The 17,744-nt window shown below is 38.4% G+C and overlaps 1 long non-coding RNA gene across 4 annotated transcripts; it reads left to right on the top strand.

Annotated features, from left to right (window-relative positions):
• Positions 1-308: 308 nt before the first annotated feature.
• Positions 309-16,977, top strand: LOC123334987. 4 transcript variants are annotated; one of them, XR_006553175.2, is made up of 6 exons: positions 1,128-1,282; positions 2,706-2,795; positions 6,927-6,978; positions 8,041-8,506; positions 14,327-14,497; positions 16,855-16,977. It is a non-coding gene; the product is annotated as an uncharacterized LOC123334987 (long non-coding RNA). The 4 variants fall into 4 exon arrangements; XR_006553177.2 differs by lacking the exons at positions 1,128-1,282; positions 14,327-14,497; positions 16,855-16,977 and adding exons at positions 309-533; positions 636-691 and having other exon boundaries at positions 8,041-9,472; XR_006553176.2 differs by lacking the exons at positions 14,327-14,497; positions 16,855-16,977 and adding an exon at positions 12,123-14,253.
• Positions 16,978-17,744: the final 767 nt, after the last annotated feature.

Consider the following 17,744-nt stretch of genomic DNA (forward strand, 5'->3'; position numbering starts at 1 on the left):
TCACACAGTAGGTATTATCCCAATCCTCTGTTAGAGAGATTACAGCCAAGTAATGTGGTATTAACCTGAGTTTGCTTTGCTCATTATGATGAGAAAAGTTATTGAAAATAAGATAACAGTTGTTTATGAAAACTGGTGGAGAGACCAGTAGTCCTCAAAGTGTGGTTCCTAGATCATCAAGAGCGGTATCACCTGCAACTTGACTTCCTAGAAATGAGAATTCCCCCTCCTGCTCCGGCCACCTGATACCTGAATCAGAAACTCTGGGTATGGGCCTTCAATCTGTTGCAACAGACCCTCCAAGTGATTCTGATGTGTGTGATCAAGTTTGAAAGGAATGTCTAGAGACCAGCGTTTCTTTTTTCAGTTCTACCACTTTTTAGCCATTAGTTCTTGGTAAATTTGCTGAACTTTTCTGAGTCTCTGATTCTTGTGTTTGTAAAATGATGATCAACAATGGCCTTTCCAGCCCTAACATTCTGTGAGCCTTGTATTCTGAATGTGGTAAAGAAAAGCACTGCCTGTATATGCAGGTATAGTGATAAATCTGATAATGCTCGGTTATATGCTCCTTCCACATGTTTAATATATAGCGATCCTTTTCAGTCCTCATCACCTCTGTATTTTTCTTGTAGCAGTGACTATAAAATAAAATGAGCCTGCTAAATTACTGAAGACAATTCAAGTGCAAGTAAGTAGGAGAAATGACAATGATCTTATTTTTAATTGTTGAAGATGACACAAAACATCTATGATATGATAAAATGTAATTTAACAGTACACAGCTTTTAGTGGAATGGCTTTCCCCATATTCATCATAAACTGAGTACTCAGAAAGTACATAATTAAGTTTAGAAGCAATCATAGTGTGACATAACCCTCTTTTTACATTATACAATTTATTCAAAGTTTAGAAAGTGATAGACATAGTTTTACATAAAGTGAAAGTGAAGTCGCTCAGTCATGTCTTTGCGACCCTATGGACTGTAGCCCACCAGGCTCCTCCATCCATGGGATTCTCCAGGAAAGAATACTGGAGTGGGTTGCCATTTCCTTCTCCAGGGGATATTGAACCCAGGTCTCCTGCATTAGCAGGCAGAGGCTTTAACCTCTGAGCCACCAGGGAAGTACTAGTTTTACATAAGGATCTGCTAAAGCACACTTCTGGTAGCCAGGTGGAGATCAGTTACTTCAAATGGCCAAAGGTTGAACTTTTACTTGTGGATTTTATATTCTCTTAAAAGCAAGTTAAATGGTAACCTGCATTTCAGTTTATTCAAAGGTATGTTACATGGTTTGGAAGCTATACTTTGTACTGCAAGATGCTAAATCTATGTCTTTATAAGTATTAGATATGAATGTGAGTATTTATATCATATAAACTAGAATCTAGATCTCCTTTAAGAGACTATGAACCCTGGATACTAAGAAGTGCAAGTGTTGATATTTTCTCTGGTTGGGTTGTGTCAGTACTGCAGACAAAGTTAACCCCTTTTATTCCATTGTTGTAACAATCTGAATCATTATATATATATATATATATAGTATGCCTATTTTGAAAAGACTCACCAGTGATAAATCTACTTTGACTAATTTGAAATAATTTGGTAGAAGATTCTTTATATTAAAACAAAATTAGCCCACCAGATACACTTGGCACAGGTCTGATCTGACTTTTCTTGTCTATGTATGTTCATAATCTCATTCAGCCAAGTTGAATACAATATACACTTGGTTGCTTTGTTTAAAAGGCTCTGTGTCTATATATGCATGCTTTTTTCTTTATTCAATTTAATGCTAATAATTGTACGCTTGTTTATGGCAGCATGAAAGCATATGAATATGAAAATTTTTCATTATTGTCTTGTAGTTTGCTTCTATTCTTGGTATATATAAGTCAGGCAATTATTTTTTAAAAAGATACTTTTAAATGAGGTCTTGGAGTACCTTCATATAAAATTATGTAAGACGACTTCAATTGAGGGTGGCTTTTCTGCATTTTGTTAGAAGGTGTTAATATACTTTCATTTACAATAGATGATGCCAAATCACTTTCTTCTGGCTTTAGGTTACTGAAGATTTTTGCCTCAGAACCTGTTGTTAAAAGCATAAAAAGAAGACAATAAATAGTCCGGCTTTCTTTTAGAGTGGCAGTGTCATTTGTCCAGAAGGGGGAGCTCTCAGTCCACATGCAGCAGAGCAAAGCAGACAGTCTAGTATCTTATCTGCGGCTTGGAAATTGTCTGACAGGAAAATATCAACATAAACCATGCGATTTGCCGCTGGAGCACGCTGGACCTCATCTGCTTAAAAAGATGCACGGATATAGTCATCACAGTTCATAATTTAATAAACTGCTAAAAAACCCACACATTTTCATTTTAGCGACTTTGGTCTCACAACTAAATTCACATTGCTACAAAGACATTTGAATTTTGCACTAATATGTCATGAGCACTGCACCCATTGCAAATTAATGAGTCTCTGAATAGCACTGTGCATTTGTCATTTGAATTTATGCTAATGCAATGAGGTCTCCTGGTGATGCTGATAGTCCATAGCAGCTGCTCGAACCATAGAATGTACCGGCACTTCCCTTCTACTTTATATCGCTACCTCTTTTCTTAGCTTTTCTGGCCTGTCACTTAGGCGGCAGTCGTGTAGCTGGTTATTGATAGGGCTGCTAATTATCTTTGACTTTGCAGTATTGGCCTGACCCCCAACACGGAACAGAAGTAATGGATCAGTGTTGAGAGAATTACGTACATCGCACGGTGACAGCCTCCGACCAGAAGGTCAGAAGGAGTTCATTGAGAACCACTGGTATTTACAAAGAATGTTGGCATGGAAATTGGTAATATTTTTCAGGGCTATTGTGTAATTAATATCAATAGGTCAATCTAAGAAAGTGACTGTAATTTTTATAATCATAATGAATAGCATTTCTGTGTGTGTACAAGAAGAGAGAATGGTCCTTTCAGTTTTTCCCTTTTTTATTCCATCTATTCTATTGCAGTCTAAGAAAATGGCCATGGCAGTGCTGCTGGGTTATCAGGGTGTCTGAATCCTTATCAACAGTTGTACAAATTGCCAGTGGGTCAAAGAGACGTGGTGACACAGTTGGATCTAGCGGAGGGATTGTTGACACCAGGCCAACAATGAGAGGCCAATATGAGAGGGAGACATACAAGTAACTATTTTCATGGGACCCAAGTCCTGAAAAAAGATTTGCAGTGTCTGGTGTTATTTTCTTTCCCCAAGTCTTAATTGTAAAAATTTTTTAGATTAGTGTTTCTAGTTGACTAGCTTCTAAGAACAAAGAATGCAAGTATGTAGAGTTTATTCTAATAGATTCAGGAAATTAGATACGGTGTTTAGAAATGTCATGAAAAAATTAAGCAGAAAATTAAAAGCTAGAAGCAAAAGTGAACATTGGATTATAGACCTTTGGAAAATTGTCAGTGACCTTAAGAAATGTTCTTTTTTCCTGAGGCCCAAGAAACACTTGCAAACTTTTTCTCTCATCCAAACAAACAAATAAAAACCTCATTCTTTAAAAGGGACAAATAAATACACAACACCCTGGTTAAATGTAGCATTGTTAGTATTCATTTTTTAGATTGTTAAAGAAGCTAAGTAAGAGCTTGAATTCAATTCTTGAATTATCTCCAGGGGTAAAAAGCATTCCAAGGCAGATATGTATAATTATTTGTTAAGTGATGGGAGGAAGTACTGAATATAGATGTAAAAGTGACCTGTTAATCTCAAACAGTACCCAAGAGCAAGCAGGTGCTTCTCTTACAAAACTTGTAACAGGAAGAGGATTTTTTATCCTGACTCCACAGCCTAGCAAGCTGCTCAGAGCACCTGCCCCAGGAGATGAAAACACTTCTGCTGTCTCTACCTGTTGGCACAAACCTAAGGGTTAAAGGACCACTGGAGAGAAAGGAACTTGACTTAGAAGGCAGCACATAGAACCTTTACTACAGCGCCTCCGTTTTCCATCAAGGCGGGGAGACGTTTTCACTCTTCTTGGAAAAACTTTGAAATGTAAACTGTTTCGATTGATGGCTCCTTCTGGCCCTGGCAACTCTTTTTGGTAGCTGGTGCTCTTTCTGTAATACTTGTTAAAAACGTCTCCGTAGCAAAGATGTTGTTTTTTATGTGATTTTTTTTTTTAAGTCAGCGCATGTGTGAGCGCAGACAGGCTCTCATCTCGTTCGGCGGAGACTGGCAGGTGAACACCTACTCCTGTTGCCCTTATTCATTCGCAATACTTTATAAGATTAGTCTCTTTGAAAGCTGTTTTCAGTCTAAACTGTCAATCCTCTTCGAATGTGGTCCCTCTCACTGGGGATGACTTCTTAGAACTTGTGAGAATGCTGTGGTCTGAAAGTCCCTTTCTTAGCCCAGAGCTGCTTCGGTTAGTCTATGATAACCTGCCCCTAAACCTTCTACAGCAAGGCTGCCTGGGGGCAGTTATAAAAAACTGGGCACACATCTAAGGTATCATATGTTTTAGAGCAGTCTTTTAACTGCAAATACAACTTCCACCACCATTCATGTAATTGTATTCGTTTTATCTTGTGTTGGAAATTCCATTTTTGGTCAATCACCTATGAGATGACTGCATGTATGCGATTTTTTTTTTATTCTCGTAACATTCTTAAACTGCATCCATGTGGAAAGAATTTAGGTGGTGAAATTGATCAATCTGCTTAAACAGATTGATTTAGAGAGTGAAATTGGCCAAACTGCATAGATCAGTGTGGAAAAATACCCATTTTAGTCTAAATGTTGACTGCTTATTTTGATCTGATGGATTTATAATTGTTACATTATTTCTTTGAGTGAGTGCTCAGTCGCTCAGTTGTGTCTGACTCTTTGAGACCCCACAGATTGTAGCCCATGAGGCTTCTCTGTCCGTGGGATTTTCCCCGCAAGAATGCAGTAGTGGGTTGCCATTTCCTTTATTCCGTGCTATATAGGGTCAGGTTCTTGAGTTACATATTATTATTTATTGGGGTTATTGTTCTTTGTCTGATCATATTGAATGTATTACACTAGTCTTCTTTGTTTTGCTGCAGTTGCTTTTCTGAAAGATTGTCCTCCTTTGAGTGCACCAGAAGAGGAAAGCCCTGTGACCTCTTTCCCAGTAGAGCCAACCTCTCCTCCAGTGTTTTGCATTTGGAATTCTCCCACTTTCCAGACACTCTGCCTACAAAAGCACATTCTGAGGCAGTGAGGCTGCAAATCAATAAAGATTTGATTTGCAAGTGTTGAGGCAGGTGCTGATTAAGTGTATAGACTAGGACAGGAAGCCATGCTGGTTGTAGTCCTCTTCAGTCAAGTGGCTGCTCAGGCGCTCAGAGATGCTTCTTTCCTTTCATTTCTTATTCACACACACACACATACACATTCCCTCATACATACACACATACTTTCCCTCATACATATATATACATTCCCTTGTACATACATATATGTTCCTTCATATACACACCCCCCTCACACACATACATATACATTCCCTCATATACACACACACTTACACACACCACATATTCATTCCCTCATACACACACATACACATTCCTTCATACACACACATACACATTCCCTCATCAGTTCAGTTCAGTTCAGTTCGGTCGCTCAGTCGTGTCCAACTCTTTGTGACCCCATGAATCGCAGCATGCCAGGCCTTCCTGTCCAGCACCAACTCCTGGAGTTCACCCAGACTCACGTCCATCAAGTCAGTGATGCCATCCAGCCATCTCATCCTCTGTCATCCGCTTCTCCTCCTGCCCCCAATCCCTCCCAGCATCAGAGTCTTTTCCAATGAGTCAACTCTTCACACACATACACCCACATATTCACACATACACATTCCTTCATACACACACATACACATTCCCTCATACACACACACATATATATTACCTCACACACATACATACACATATTCACACATACATATACCTTCCCTCATACAAACACACAAATACACATTCTATCACACACACACATATACATTCCATCATACACATGCATACACATATTTCCTCATATATACACACACATACGTTCCCTCATATACACACACATATACATTCCTTCATACACACAAACACACATATACATTTCTTCATACACAGATATTCTCTCATACACACACATGTACATTCCTTTATACACACACATACACATTCCCTCATATACAGATACACACACACATATATTCCCTCATACACACACACACACACACACATTCCCTCCTATACACATGCACACATATATACATATAAGATATATTAATACATATACACACATAATCTCACACACATATATAAAGACTGGAATTATCATATTCTATTGTTTTTAATTTTTAAAATTACAGGTAAATAAACATTTCTGTGAAGTTATAAATATTTTCTGAAACATTTTAAAATTATTTACTAGAATATAGATAAATTTAATTCCTTTTAAATCAATATGAAACATTTAAGTTGTTTCTTACAGCACTAAAAATTTAAGTAATGATAGATTCTGTTTCATCTCAGCACATTCAAGTATGTATGTACTGGGTGCATTATGATTCCTGAGTGGTATGTACAAGCCTTATTTCAAGATCCCTGTCTTCAAGAAACTTATAATATAGGATGAAAACAAATATTAACATATAAATAGCTATGAGTTTGGGTAAACTCTGGGAGTTGGTGATGGACAGGGAGGCCTGGCATGCTATGGTTCATGGGGTTGCAAAGAAAGAGTTGGACACGACTGAGCAACTGAAGTGAACTGAAATAACTATAAAAGGTATGAACAATATAAAGTTTGTATTAAAGTTAAAAGTGCTAGGTAGTATTTACTTTTTTCAGAGCAATGTTCTTAATTTCTTACATTTAATTTTCACATTTGTTTTTCAGAATGTGTGAGAAAGCTGCAAATCAGAAACTAAATGACATTGTAGTTTGCCAGGTCAGTGCTTGACTTGCTTTTCCTTCCCCCATTCTCTCTTTTTTCTCCTCCTTTATCCTATTAAGTACCTTATGCTGAGACCCTCTCCCCATTGCCATGGCCAATATTTGAATTAATTACAAACCAAACACAGAGTGAGACCTCTCTACAGACCCAAGTGCAAGTCCTGGGATCACTGGCCTTCTTCAGCAAGGATTTGGCTTTTAGTAAATTTCTGCCCTTTTAAGCTTTCTTTCTTTATTATAATGGCTTAAATTTACTGGAGAGAATTATGGCAAGTTGCTTCCAAGGAAGCCTTGATATTCTAATTTCTTAAGTGAAGATAAATTTGTAAAAATTGTAAACAGTTAGATGATATCTAGGAAATCTAAGGGCTTCCCTGGTGGAGACTCAGGAGATGGAGTGTCCATCCCTGGGTCAGGAAGATCTCCTAAATGAGGAAATGGCAACCTACTCTGGTTTTCTTGCTTGGGAAATCCCGTGGACAGAGGAGACTTGTGGGCTACAGTCCATGGGGTCACAAAAGAGACGGACATGACTTAGCAACTTAGCAACAGCAACAGAGAAACCTAAAGAAAAAATTCTCTTTTCTATACTTCCAAATGATAGTGTCGTGGAGTTTCCGTTTTGATTACTTTAGGATTATGGAGACTTAATACATAGTGAAACAAACAAACAAAACAAAATACAAAACCTGAAAGTATTTAAATCGAAATATGTTTTGAGTTTGACTAAAGGGTAGTGGAAAGAGGAAAATCAATTCAACCTGGTAAGGCTTTTATTTTAGGAATAGAAGATGTAGGTAAGATAAAAAGAGTGAGAGAGAGTAAAGAGGGGAGAGGTGGTAGGGGAGAGAGAGGGCAAGTGAGAAATTTAAAGACAGTATTATTGTAGTAAGAGAATTTATGGTATGCACCCACTTCACAAATTTTAAGTGTACAGTACAATAATGTTAACAATAGGCACTAGAGTGTACTGCACATCCCTAGAAACTATTCATCTCGAATAAGTGAAACTACATTACCAGTTGAATACTGCTTCCCCATTTTCCCTTCCTCGCAGACCCTAGTCAGCACCATTCTGCTTTCTGCTTTTATGATCCAGCCTTAGAAAAGAAGTACCTCCTGCTGTATGTGACAACATGAATGAACCTGGAGGACAGGATGCTACATGAAATAAACCAGTCATAGGACAAATACTGTGTGATTCCACTTACATGTGTATGTAAGTGTATGTATAACAGTTACACTCACAGAAACAGAGAGTGAGAAATATTTTGGGAGAAAAGAGTGAAAATGGGAAGAGAATTTGTGTGTAAGTCACTTCTCTTAAGTGCCTCAATGAATCTCTGGTATCGTCCTCTAAGTTCTTTAGGTTGGTTTGCTTTTACTGATTCATTCACCTTTCTGCTTCTTTTTACCACAGACATCAGGAGGTAAAATGAAAAAGTCTCTTGAATGCCAAAGGTTTGGAACAAGTACGCACCACCCCAGTTTATACTATGATACACACAGGGGAAGGAGCAAAGGTATTTTAAAACTTACAAGTGCACTGATAAGAGAGAAATTATTGAAGAGAAGAAATTTGAGACTCTCATCTAGCATTTATTTAAGGTCACTTGAGAGAGTTCTTTAAATCTTAAATGAGAAAGAGAAATTAAAATGCCGAGAATATTATTTGAACAGTATCTGCAAAATGTAATGATAGGGTATTTGTGGGGTCTCGTCCAATTCATGTGGGGACATTAAATTTTGACGCTTTTTTTTAAAAACTAGAGAAGAGAGTGTTACATGTGAACTAAGGCCCTATAAGGGGATGCAGCTGATCCTGAAAATAGGATCCATGGCCCTTAATTTTTGGTTAGGTGACTAGAAAACTTCAAATTTTCAAGCCTGTAAAGGTCATGTCACATCCTTTGGCCCCATTCTATTCCTTTAGGGCCCAATTTAAGGGTATGGTCTCTGCAGGGCAGGACAGGCATGTAGAAAGTGCTCGCCAAGTGATTTATTTTGCTAAAATATGGTAATCGGCTTAGGAGGACTTGGTAGCTTAAAAAAATCATAAATGGTATTAAAAAGATGTCTACATTTCTGCATCTTTCAAAAAAAAAAAAAAAAGAGCCTTCAGAAATCTTATCTGGCACTATGAAAATAGACTCCACAGAAGATTCTTTCCCTTCCACCTCCCACTCCCCAGTTTAAATCAACTAATTAAGAAAGACTGTAACTAGAAGGGAGCGATTAACTCATTACCTTGATCAGTGTCATACTTGTGAATATGGACTTGTACCAGAGTTAAGAGGCTAATGATTTCAAATACATTGTCAAAACTGTCTATGGGTTTCAAAGAGGAGGATTTTATGTTCTGTAGTTTATATGCTTCGAGTTAGAATTCAACTGTGATAAAGTTTGACATTAAAATAAGTTACTGAAATTATGAAGAAAATGCTGGGTCAATAAAAATAAAAGTTTCTCTTTGTCATTGTTGCCATGAAGGCTGCCTTGAGTGTAGTTGCCCCCAGTGCTACCATCATCTTCATGTAAATATTTCTTTCTCATCTTGGCAGCTGGGAATTAACTTGCTTGGGCACCGGCTATCCACACATAGGGATGATTGAATTTCAGTCTTTGGTAATCTTATCTTCTTACTAGGAATGTTTTGTAGCACTTTTATGTCTAATATGTGCTAAAATGTCTATCAGCAGAGTGGCGCAGCAGGAGCGTGCTGGGCCCATAACACAGAGGTTGATGGGTCAAAACCATCCTCTGCTAAGCTTTCTTTTTTTGGGTTTCCCTCGTGGCTCAGCTGGTAAAGAATCCACCTGCAATGTGGGAATCCTGGGTTCGATCCCTGGATTGGGAAGATACCCTGGAGAAAGGAAAGGCTACTTATTCCAGTATTCTGGCCTAGAGAATTCCATGGACTGTATAGTCCATGGGGTTGCAAAGAATCGGACATGACTGAGCAGCTTTCACTTTCACTTTCATATCTAACAATTTCTAAAATCATATATCCAGTCCTGCTCTTGCTGAGTCCATTACCCACCTTGATATTCATCGATCTTGGCAGGAACTGAGCTAGGTACAGTGGATCCACCTGTCTTGGCAGTACTTACAACCTAGGTAGATGCGTTGAATAAATGATATAAATAAATATCTAATTATGAATTGTGATTAGTGCTCAGTAAAGCAGGCTTCCATGGTAGCTCAGTGGTAAATAATCTGTCTGCCACTGTAAGAGACACGGGAGACATGGGTTTGATTCCTGGGTTGTGAAGATCTCCTGGAAAAGCAAATGGCAACCCACTCCAGTATTCTTGCCTGGAAAATCCCATGAACAGAGGAGGCTGGTGGGCTACAGTCCATGGGGTCGCTAAAGAGTCTTAACAACTAAACAGCATCAATTCAGTTTTAAAGCACAGAAGATGATGAGAGATTATTACCTCTCGTGGCAGGAACTGGTTTAGATTATGAAGCTTCTCTAGGAAGATGCAATTATGTCGGAGCCTGAAGAGTGATCTGGAATGACCAAGTGAAATGTTGGGAGGATGAGAATTCTAGGGAAAGGTAACAGCACATCCAAATGTCCTGGGGTAGGAAAGAGCTTGGCACTTTGACAAAACTGAAAGAAGGCATAAATACCTGCAGGATAATAAGAGAGGGTGGGTGATGTAAGATGAGACTAGAGAGGAAGACAGGAGAAGACTGTGCAGACATTTTCCTGACCATGGGATTTAGGATTTTAAGATAAATAGAAAACCACTGACAAGTTTTAAGAAGTACTGACACGATTAGAGTCACGTTTCGAGAAGTTGTGTTGTGTGTGTGTTTAGTCGCTTAGTTGTTGTCCGACTCTTTATTACCCTTTGGACTGTAGCCCACCAGGTTCTTCTGCCCATGGAATTTTTTCAACAAGAATACTGGAGTATGTTGTCATTTCCTTCTTCAGGGGATCTTCCTGACTCAGGGATTGAACTTGCATCTCCTGTTTCTGCTGCATTGCAGGTGGATTCTTTACCCACTGAGCCATCAGGGAAGCCCCTCAAGAAGATGACTATGGTAATATTTGTGGGAAATGCACTGGAGGAGGGAACATAGTGGAAACATGAGAACAATGGTCTAGTTAAGGGAAGATGGTGCCTCAGAAAAGAGGGTGGAGATGGACTCAAGATATAATTGATTGGTAGATTTTGGATATTGGCTAGATATTGAATTGATTGGCTAGATAATGAGTTGATAGATCAGATGCTTACTGAACAATGTGTAGTTGGGAAGGGTTTGGGAGAAGGTGTCACTTGTTTGAAATCTCCCACCCTGCTAACTATGTACAAACTTGAATGCTAATTCCATTCTTGGGAAAGTGCTATGCAGGGGAGCCTTGTGGCACAGCTCCAAGGGGACCATCACTATGTTCCAATGTGCTTGATGTTCTCTAGAGTTTTGTAGGGCAATGCCCCTAGGGATGCAGGATATTTGAATGCTCTCTGTTGCTTGTAAAGACTATAAAATAGGATGTTATTTGTGTTGTGTTGAGGGCTCCCATGTATGATAAGGGAGGACTGGAAGGTTCAACCTGGCATGGAATTGTGAAATTCCTCAGGAAGGGAGCATTGTTTTAAGCAAGGGGATATTTAATAATTCATTGTCCAAAGGGTTGCTGTTGTGCAATTTGTATGCCTAAAAGAGCAATCTTCTTTTAATCATGTACAGTATCCATGTTTCCATTAGTCAGATATTATATGTGTTCCACAAATTCACCTCTTCAAACCACACAAGATGGTAATTCACTTCTTCAGATAAACTGAATGCTCTTTTAAAAAGTTGGTTACTCTGCCATACAATTTACTGCTCTAGCAAAGTAGCTGCTCAAAGTGATGGGTATCTTTTTTTCTATGGTGGGCCAATAATCATTAGTCAAAACAGGAAAGAAAATTCCCAACCCCTCAAACCAAAGCAATTTAATCTGTTTTCTAGTGAGTTGACCGAAATACAAATTTCACAAGTCACACAAAAATACAATTTTATATCAAGACCTGTTAAGGAATGAGAGACACTGAAGGGAGAGAGAAAGGGGAAGAGTGTAAGAACAGAATCTTTTTATTCATTGTGCTTTGAATTCTTACATTTCTTTGTTCTACTGCCTAGGCCCTGAATTTTATTTCCAAAGGCTTGGAAAAGCATCTTTCTCCTCCAAACAGTTCCTGAAAACCATGGCTGCCATCTGGCCCCCACTATCTATTGGCCATTCTACTATTGCTGAAACCCATGCCTGTGTTTCTGTCTCAGCCCGGCTTTATCTGCAGGCCAAGGTTCTCCCAGTGCCCATGGTGGAAACACTGGATCTGGGACCTCTGTAGACGATCTGTCTCTTGGTGATTTCAGTCCTCTTGCTTTTGCAATGTTCACGTTTCCTTCGCACACTCAATCTTCAATGCTACAACCAACTACTTGGGACACACCTGCTGCTTTTCTGAGAATCCCAGAATGAAGCGTTGTATGATGTGGGGTCTCCAACCATACACTTAGAATTCTATTTTGGACATTTGCATAACTGGATGAGCTTATCAGTCAAGAAAGGGACATTGGGTAGGCAATTAATAAGGAAGCTTGCCAGGGGCTTAATGAAATGAGGTTCATGACTGGTTTCAGTTTATTGTCTGGTTCTCCCTCACCAGCCTAATTAAAGTACAGATTTGAGAGCTAGCAGGGAGAATTGAATCCTGATTAATTTTCATGCTGGTAAGACCTTAAACTGATTTCTTACCTTCTCTGGGCTTTAAAGTCTATGGTAATTTGGCATGAACAGAACCCCTGCCTGAATGCTGAGTCATTTTCCCAAGAGAACAAAGCTTCTAGAAAGCTTGGTGGATGGTTTTTCATTTCATGTAACCTGGAGTGAACTTCAGATGCTGCCGCCAAATTGGAGGGCTTACAGTGTCTTAGTTGGGCCAAAAGCCCAATGAATGCCAAGGGCCAAGGCCGTGTCTGCTTAGTGACTGTTGCCGACTGCCTCACCCGGGCTGCTGGTATTGAAGCAAATTCTATTTGGAAAGAGGCCAGATTCTTCTATGTCTCCTGGTGGGGGTGGGGAGGGTGCCTAGAATTTTATAATGTATGTTTATATTTGTATAATCAGCAAAATTTCTAATTAAGTGAGAATTAGTGTGTTTTACTTAGTTAAAATTATTGACTTTAGACACTGAACTAAACTGTAAAGTGTAACTTCTGAAATTGTGTGTAGTAATAATAATATATAGTGTTCACTATGTGTAAACACTGTTTTAATTGCTTAATTTGTATTAGTTCATTTTATTCTCACAACTCTGAGATTAGTTTTCTCTTATTAACTTCAGTTAACATGTCAAGATATTAAGGCAAGTAGAGGTTAAGTGATTTGCCTAAATTATACAAAAACTCAAGGTTATACAAAAGCTCCCACTTTTTTTTTTTTTTCTGGATGAGTCTGGCATAACAAAATTCAACAGAACTCTACATGGCCTGCTATTTACAGGTATTTTTTGTAGGAGGAGGCAAAATAATCAGGAGATGTGTACCTGCTTTAGAGACTCACTGAGTTAAGATTTAGTGATCAGGAAAGAAGACTGAAAGACTCAGAGGATTGCGTTGAGAGGAGTGTAGAAAGTGTAAGAGTGTCAGAAAATTCATGATACAAGGAGTATATCGCTTAGAATTTTATAGGGATAATTGATAATAAAGCCATTAGTAAAGATGGAAAATGAAATAAGGAAAAGCAAGATAAGTTAATTCAGGAAACTTAAGTGCACAGAGTATAGTCCTGATGCTGATCCATGTCTGAATTCAAAGAAGACAATTTTGATGTTCCATGGAAGAATCTATTGAAACCATGGTGGAGTAAGACTGCGATGCAGTAGTGACTAGAGATATCTTATACAAGTGATTCTGACCTTGGTTTGGGGGTGAAATAGGGCCAAACTGTTGAGAAAGTTACTCAAGCTATGAAACATATGCATGGCACTCAGTAACTGTATGCATTATGATTGCCTGCAAACATTAGACATTTTAAATCAACCAAAGGAGTTGTCTATTGGATGCAAAGGTATCATCTTCTTTTAAAATGGAAACATTTTAAAATGCTTACAAGAATTTGATGGGCTACAGTGGATATGTTTTTCTTTCCAAGCTCGACTGTCTCCAAGTCAAAGTTCTCTTTTTATAATGTATTTGATAATGTCACCTCTACTTTCCTGAAATAAGCTCCACAGTTAATATAAAATCAACAATACTACCACTTGTATATAAAGTAAAAATAAATAAAAAGATGAATATTAAAACAGTATGTATTCCCATCTGTAAATGTTCTGGCAAAGTGACAGTGGAAGATATAATGAGGTCGTCAGATGTGTGCCCCTGTTTGAAGACTCCCTGTGGATTTGATGGCACAAATGCGAACTGACAGAGTTGTGTTACACCAGTCGCCCAGACACCACGATGGTGTTGCTGTCAGTGATGTGATGTTTCAGAATGATGAACAACTGCAGGTACGCTTTCAAACAAAATAAAAGGCAATCTTCTCTCACTCTCCATAGTAGTTACATTCCTCAAATATCACTGAGATCAAAACACTGTAAAGCATACTTTGTGTTTATATGTAAAAGGAACTTGAGTTGCAGGCTCAGATTTCCCCCCCGATTGAATGTCTGGCATGCTATTCTGAAGTCAAAAGAGTTGCTGAATAATTTCACATCATGCAAGGTATATAGCATCCCTGTGTCCCGTTCACTAAATGCTGATAGCACCCTCCATTACTGTAGCAACAAAATAATTAAGTGCAGGGTCCAATCATGGACCCTTATAGTTTTTAGTCTGAAAAAGTGTAGAAAATCAGGCTTTGATGTCAGTAATGTGTCAGGATGATTGGAAGGCCATTTTTAGCTCATCAGCCCCTTGACTAGGCCATGTGAAAGCAAAACAACAAAATACCCCAAAACTGAATGGCTTAAAACAATGATGGGTTATTTCTCACAATTTGATCAGTGGGTGGTTGGGTGGTTAATTCCTGTGAGTGCCAGTCGAACCTTTCCAGTCATGGTGATAGCCTAAAAAAAACCCCACACATTTTCAAATCTCTACCTGGCAAACTTCTGTTCACTCTCTAGATTTCAGCTGAATGTCACTTTGTTACGGACACCCCTCCTGACTCCACATATTAGATTGAATTCCCATTGTAGTACTCTCATAGCATTTATTTCCTAACACTCACCACATTTTTAATTGCTTGGATATTTTCAGTGTCACACTGAGTTCTGTGAGGGCAAGTCCTATGTTTTCTTCATTATTGAATCCTTGTTACCTTGTTCCAGATCGTTTTTTAAAAATTATTTTTGTATTGCATTGCATTTACTTGGAATATAATTTGTAGATAAGTTGCTCCCAAAAGTATGACCTAATAGTTTTAGAAACTATTGGTGAGTTATTTAAAATGTCATTGTTTCAACTTAAAAAAAAATCTACCCTTGGATATTAAATAAAATTTTTGACCAGGAGAAAAATATTCATACAACATAATGTACATTCACTCTTCAATGAAGTACTGCATCATTGCATTCTTCACTGTTTTGCTTAATAGGAGATTAGGATCTTCTTTGGATTTATGCAATGTTACTCACCTGGATTTCTAACCATTTACTGTCCTTTACTTCTTTGGTACATACTTTGACTCTTAAACTTGGTTTGAGTCTTTAGCTCTTTGTCCTAAAACCCTGGATATCTTTTCCTCCTAGGGATTTAGGCTCAGTTATGAATCAGCATCAGTCTCATTACAGCATGCTCATCCATTAAGGGTTGATCCTTGTCCTGACTCTCATCTTGTCCCTCACAGTCTACACCTGATTTGGTACAGATGTGAGTCTCGTTTTCACCCATGCATTTCACCCTATGTTTTGTCTTGAATCCTGGTAGAACCTATGGCACCCACAAAGTTGCTTGAAGGAATGAATCTAGATTGTGACTCTTCATATTTCCACTTCCCCAGTGAGGGCTTTCCAAATGATATTGGTTTACTCGTATTAATAATCCTTTAAAATATCTTCTTATCACCCTTTCTGAGCCCTTTCATGGTTCTTGAAATATGACTTTGGTAAAAATCTGACTCTAGTTAATATAAATTCAATTTCTTCTCAGTGTCCTAGGAGTCAAATCACAGTGATATTATTGTATTTTTTTGTTAGCTTAGCCAGCGCCGGATACTTGAACTAAGACTGGAGGTCTCTCTCTGAAAAATAGGGGCTGGGTTAGATTATTTCTAGAGCCATCCACAAATGCAATACCAGAAATACTGATTGCTTCCCTGTATGTAGCCCTGAACTGCTGGTTTCTCTCTGCCCCTTACTTGGTGCAATATCATTCTTAGATAAGGAACTTGAACCTGGGAGAGTAAGGTGGGACTTGAGTAGGTAATTTTTTATTTGCATGCCTGCACTACGCATATGCTTAATCAGCCTTGTAGTTTGAATAAGTAGTAGAAGCAATGCTATGTATTTGAGCTATTTTGAGACATTGAAAACATTGTGTCTCTTTCAAAATTGGCCACGTCTTTTTTGATTTTCTTCCCACTCTGAACATAAAACAGGTGCACCCGCAATAGTTGGCACAAAGTAAAAAAGTTTTTGCATTGAAGACTGATCATTTCTTGTAGTTCACTTTATCTTAGTCATCAGTGTTGATTCTGAGATATTAAGTATGGTAATAACTTGAAGCCAAATTAGTCAAGATTTGGCCAGCACTAACCAGGATTTGCTTTAACTGTGGGAGGAACTTGCAAAAGGCAATATTGATTATGTCTGGGATATGCCAATTATAATTTGACATTCTGATTTCTGCTTTTTGTTTAACTTAGGAGCAGATTCTGCTTTGCTCTGTTTGTGAAAGACAACTGGATGAGTGAAGATTACTACTTGCAATAAGACTAGCAATTTGTCTGGAATTAAAATTAAAAGAGGGAAAGCAATATCTACTTTTTGTTTATTCTGACTCAAAATGGTTGGAAGTGAGGAATATTACTGAACAATATTTCCTAGGTAAAAAGAGAAAAATGAAAAGAAGGAAAAAGCCAAGAGTGACACTTGAGATGGAAATTTAAAAAAATACGTAATTTAGTACTTGGTAGATTCTGAAATAGAGAAGGAAATGGCAACCCACTCCAGTACTCTTGCCTGGAAAATCCCACGGACAGAGGAGCCTGGTAGGCTATAGTCCATAGGGTCGCGAAGAGTCAGACACGACTGAGCGACTTCACTTTTCACTTTTCACTTTCATGCATTGGAGAAAGAAATGGCAACCCACTCCAGTGTTCTTGCCTGGAGAATTCTAGGGACAGGGGAGTCTGGTGGGCTGCCGTCTGTGGGGTAGCACAGAGTCGGACACGACTGAAGTGACTTAGCAGCAGCAGCAGATTCTGAAAGTGATGAGTGATGAGAAAACTGAAGAAATGATGTCATCATGGGAAAAAATTAATTGGAAACTGAAAGGATGCAGAGTTAGTAAGTATATAGAAAATGGATATTTTAGAGCAAAACTGGTCACTTTGTGATCAGTATAATCTATCACCCAGGACAGAGATTATATTCCAAGTTAATAGTCCTTTAATAAGCACAACAAGATGCTGAGATGGGACTCTTTCTCTTTTAGTTGGCTGAGGCATAAAGAAATTGGGGCTACGTTCAAGAACGAACTATGATTTTGTTGCTCTATCCGAGAACCAGGGAGAGGACTCTGAAATCCATGTTG

Source organism: Bubalus bubalis, chromosome 9 (genome assembly GCF_019923935.1).
Source record: "Bubalus bubalis isolate 160015118507 breed Murrah chromosome 9, NDDB_SH_1, whole genome shotgun sequence".
NCBI lineage: Eukaryota > Metazoa > Chordata > Mammalia > Artiodactyla > Bovidae > Bubalus > Bubalus bubalis.